The 5,352-nt window shown below is 34.3% G+C and overlaps 1 long non-coding RNA gene across 1 annotated transcript in view; it reads left to right on the top strand.

Moving 5' to 3' along the window:
- The window catches only part of LOC115294339, a 13,563-nt gene extending 8,881 nt beyond the window's left edge, over positions 1–4,682 (top strand). Inside the window, exons 2-3 of the long non-coding RNA XR_003909821.1 lie at positions 2,740–2,822; positions 4,557–4,682. This is a non-coding gene — a long non-coding RNA (uncharacterized LOC115294339). The remainder of the gene's footprint in view (positions 1–2,739; positions 2,823–4,556) is intronic.
- The last annotated feature ends 670 nt before the right edge of the window (positions 4,683–5,352 follow it).

Here is a 5,352-nt window from a genome sequence, read left to right as displayed (position 1 = left end):
TATCTTTGAGGTTCTATTCCCTCTGGAGTTCGTATTTTCTCCTTCCGCTCTCTCAGTTGAACGTAATATCCTTCTCAGTTCGAAAAACGGTGCGGAGGGAGTTTACAGAGCTCCCTTCCTCTCCGCCATCTTGGCTCCACCTGGATAGAATTTCTTTACAGACTATTGTAAATGTGTAAGATGTCAGTTGGAGAGGGTTTCAGTGAGACTTCTTAGAGCTTGTCCTCTTTGATTTGTAAGATACAGTGGGATCATAACTGATTTACCTTGAGGCAATGAAAGGCCAGAGGCTATTTCTAGAGCCACAGTCTCTGATGGCAAAAGAGAAGTGTGCTCTTAGAATATGTTGGAATACACAGTGAGACTGCAGGGGAAAAAAAGTCTGAATAGGGTTGTATCAAATGCCCAATAAATGAGGGAAGAAATATAAGTGATTTTCTATAATGATTACCCAAGAACAAAAGAACTGCTGGTGAGTGTTTCCCACTGTTGAGAGTAAGTGGAGGGGTCTCCGAAATGACTATGAAAGCCCAAAACTTAATCTTGAGCATCAGCTTAAAACACTTGAAAAATTTTGACAAATATACACACATATATATGTATATACATATTTACACATATGTGTGTGTATATATGTATACACACACACACACACACACACATAGACATGTAACCCCCACTATAACTAGGATATAGAAACTTTCAGTCACCCTAAAATTTCCTTTACTGCCCTTTGGAATCAATTCTGCTCACACTCTGGCTTTGATCTATCTGCTAAAGATCTGGCTTCTGTAAACATGGATTGTCTACCTATTCTAAGACTTCATGTACTTAAAGCCAGCTAGACACTTAGCCAAGTGAAATAAAATTTATAACAAGTCACTGTCTCAAAGATTTGAGAATCACATGGGAAAAATAAATGGGACAGAAGAAAGATTCTGTTTAGGCTTTGTCAGAAAATGAACTATAAATGTGTGTACATCCTTATACACAATGACTTGCCAGGAATATTGAGTCACAACATCCCCAAACTACTGGGCAGAAGATATTTTTTTTAAATATGTTAGTCAAATACATGGTTCTTGTGCCTATTTGCTAGTCACAGATGATTAAAAATATCCAGTTTCTGGACTTATCCAGATATTCATTTCCCATTACATTCATATAAAATTGTATATTTGCAACAAACATGATCTAATTAGCTGATTTGTTTCAACAAAGATTTGGAGTATAGTACACTATAAAAAGATAAAAACACAAGCAGCTAAATTTATTTACATTTAAGATATGAGTCCTTGGTTAGATGTAAGTTTGCAAGTACTTTCTCCAAGTCTACCTTATCTTTTCATCTCTTATTTTTTTCTTTACAGAAAAAAAGTCTTTAAGTTTGATGAAGTTTAATTATTGATTTTTTTCTTTTATAGATCTTTTTTTTTGGTGTACTGTCTAGGAACTCTTCATTAAGCCCCGGATCCAGGAAATGTCTATTATTTTCTAGAATTTTTACAGTTTTATGTTACATATTCGAATCAATGATGTATTTTGAGGTACATTTATTTATTTTGTTTATGGATCTCTCATTGCTTCACCATCATTTGCTGAAATGACTTATTTTTTCATGAAATTGATTGTGTATCTTTATGAAAAATCATCTTACTATACTTATGTAAGACCATTTTTGGTCTCTCTTTTTTTCTCTATTGATCTATGTTTCTATCCCTCTGTTAACATAATGGTCTTAATTATTGTGGCTGTATAATAAGTCTTGAGATCGGGTACAATAATTTTCCTAATTTATTCTTTTTTCTCAAAATAGTTTTGATATTCCAGTTTCCTTACCTTTCCATATGAATTTTAGACTCATCTTCTCTATATCTACAAAAGAATTTGATGGAATTTTGATTAAGAATTGCATTGAAACCATATAAATTGAGAATTGATTTTTTTATGACATTGAGTCTTAAAATCCATTTATAGTATTTCAATTCATTTAGATCTTATTTCATTACTATTTTATACATTTCAGTATGGAAGTCCTGTGTACATGTTTTGTTGAATTTACACAAAAGTGCTCATATTTTTTGTTACTGTGCTCCATGGCTGCCTCGGAGGGGAGCTGTGATATTATCAGTAGGTCCAAGAGCTCTCAGCACCACTTGGGCCCACACAGCTCTGCCATGAAGGGTCTCCACCTGGCTGTCCACGTGAGGCCCCCTGCAGACGCGGCCATTGGGGTCGCCGGATCAGGTGCGGGCTGTTTGCTGCTCATTCCCCCTGAAGCGCCTCGTGGTCAACGTGCAGGCGCTCTCAGAGGGTCTGAAAAACGCTGTGATACGCTTACAGAGAAGCCTTTCGGAAGCCCTCTTCTGGAACATTTGGTGTGAGGACATTATACCTTCTATGCCGATGATGCCGCAGTTTTCTCCTTTTTAGCCCCCTTGCACTCAGTGACAATGATACTGGTTTGTTGTTGTTGTTGTTTGTTTGTTTGTTTGTTTGTTTAAATGTCAGCTTCCAAGAATTCATTTCTAGGATATAGAAGTTCAATAGATTTTTGTATGTTAATCTCATATACTGTTATTTTGCTGAATTAATTTATTTGTTCTCGATGTTTGTTTATAGTTTTTTTTCAGAATTTTCAACACAGACATCAAATTATCTGCAAAAAGCAGGATTTATTTCAAATTCTCTAATTTGTGTGCATTTGATTTTCTTTTCTTGCCTTACTGAACTGATTAGAATGTGAAGAACTATCTTAAAGAGCAGTGATGACTGGACACCCTTGCCTTGTTCGTGACCTTGGTGGCAAATTTCTTCCACAAGTAAGTGTGATTATTTGCTTTATTTTTTGTAGATGTTCTTTAACGGTGACAGTCTCTATATCCCTATTTTTCTGAGCGCTTTTATCATGAATAGTTGATTATTGTTTTCTAAAATGTTTTGTTAGCTTCTTGATACAATGGATTATATTAATTAATTTTCCAATTTTGACCTAGCATTGTATCCTTGTATAAGCACCACTTGGTCATAATATGTATTTTTTAAATTTATTACTGAATTATATTTACTAATATTTTAAGACTTTTCACTTCCATAATCATGAGGGATATGGTCTTTACTTTTCTCTTTATGTATTATTTCTCTAGTTTTGATAAATGAAAAACTTCATAAAATAAGTACGAAAATGCCCTCCACCCCCAACTTTTGGAAGAGGATGTATAGAATTGATGTTATTTTTTCTTTAAATATTTGATGGAATTTGCAAGTGAAACTGTCTGGGCCTGGAGATTTCTTTTTTGAGAGTATTTAAATTAAAATTTCAATTTTCTAGATAGTCACAGTGCTATTCAAATTATCTAATTCAAATTGGGTACATTGTGGTAGTTTGTACTTTTCTCGGAATTGGTTCATAACATTGAAGTTGTCAAATGTGAGTAGTTGCTTGCACATTATTACCTTATTATGCTTTTGTTATGTTTGTGCAGGGTCTCTAGTGGTATCCTTTGCTTTATTGTTGTTTTTTTTAACTGCCTTTTTCTTTTCAATTCTGTTGCTTTTTGCTCTTATTGGTATTATTTCCTTCCTTCTGATTGCTTTGTATTTTTAATTTGCTCTTCTTTTTCTAGTTCATAAGTGGCTTGGATTGTTTGAGACCTTGCTCTATTTAAATGTAAGCATTTTATGCTGTTTTCCTCTCAGAATTACGTTAGCTGCTCCCAACAGATAACTGATAAGTTATATTTTCATTTTTATTCAGTTCCATGTATTTTTGAAACATTTTTCTTTGTTCCCTGGTTTATTTAGGTGTGTGTTGTTGAGTTTCTAAGCGATTGGAGATTTTCCTGTTTATTTGTATTATTGATTTCATTGATTCCATTGTGGTCAGAGAACACACCCTACGTGATTTCAATTCTTTAACATTTGTTGAGGTTTGTTTTATGGCCCAGCATATTTTGGTATTTGTTTCTTGCAAAGAATATGTATCCTTGTGCAGGTGAATTGAGTGTTTGATAAAAATGATTAAATTCCGTTTATTCTATATCCTTGCTGATAATCTGTTGTATCAGTTTTTAAAAACCCTTATCTCCAGGGACAACAGGGAGGCTTAGTTGGCTAAGCATCTGACTCTTGGTTTTGGCCCAGGTCATAAACTCACAGTTTGTGAGTTCAAGCCTCACATTGGGCTCTGTGGTGACATTGCAGAGCCTGCTTAGAATTCTCCCTCTTCCTCCTTCTCTGCCTCTCCCCCACTTGCTCTCTTTGCCTCTGTCTCAAAATAAGTAAATAAACTTAAAAAACTAAAAAAAATTAAAAATCCTTATCTCCACATTGATAGAAAAATGGAATTGTTTAATCACCTGTTTATTGATATTTTTCAGTACTGTTATTTGATGCATACACATTTAGGATTGCTATATATGGACTAACCCTTTTACCTTTATGTAATGTCCCTCTCTCACTCACTAATTTCTGTTTGGAAATCTACTCTATTTGATAAAAATATATCCATTCCTGCTTTATTGGATTAATGTTCATATGATGTATTTTTTTTTCAGCCTTGTGTTTTCAGCCAACCTCTATCATTATATTTGAAGAGAATTTCCAGTAGACATTGTATTGTTGGATCCTTTTTAAAAATAAGTGTTCACTGGAGTGTCTGGGTGGCCCAGTTGGTTGCGTGATGGGCTCTTGATTTCAGCTCAGGTCATGAGCTCATAGTAGGTTTCTGAGTTTGAGCCCCACACCAGGCTCTGCACCCACAGCTTGGAGCCTGCTTGGAATTCTCTGTCTCCCTCTCTCTGCCCCTCCCCCATTCATTCTTGCTATTGCTCTCCCTCTTAAAAATAAATAAATGTTAAAAAAATTTAAAAATCAGTCTTGACAATGTCTTTTACATGGCTTATTTTAATGTAATTTTTGATAGGTTAGGGCTAAAATCTGCCATTTTGTTTTCTATTTGTTCTTTCTGTTTAGCGCAGAATTTTTTGTTTATATTTTACTATATCTATACTGGTTAATGGGACATTTGTTAAAAATTCCATTTTGATTTTTTCACTTTGATTTATAGTGTTTTATGTATGTTTCTTTCTCTCCCTTTCTCTACATAAAATTTTTTTCATGGTTGTTCTTGGCATTGCACTTTATATACAAAACATTACATTTTATTGGAGTCAGTCCAAAAAAAGAAATGTCTATTTTATTTCCCCATATTTTTCTCTTTTCCTTATTCTTTCTTATTTTTATTGCTTCAAGTTTCTACTTATCCCTTCCTGTTTAGAAAATTTCTTTTAAGGGCGCCTGGGTGGCTCAGTTGGTTAAGCTGCCAGCTTCAGCTCAGGTCATGATCTCGTA

Source organism: Suricata suricatta, chromosome 6, assembly GCF_006229205.1.
Source record: "Suricata suricatta isolate VVHF042 chromosome 6, meerkat_22Aug2017_6uvM2_HiC, whole genome shotgun sequence".
Classification (NCBI taxonomy): domain Eukaryota; kingdom Metazoa; phylum Chordata; class Mammalia; order Carnivora; family Herpestidae; genus Suricata; species Suricata suricatta.
The sequence above is the reverse complement of the archived record's forward strand: the minus strand, read 5'-3'. Positions and strand labels throughout refer to the sequence as shown.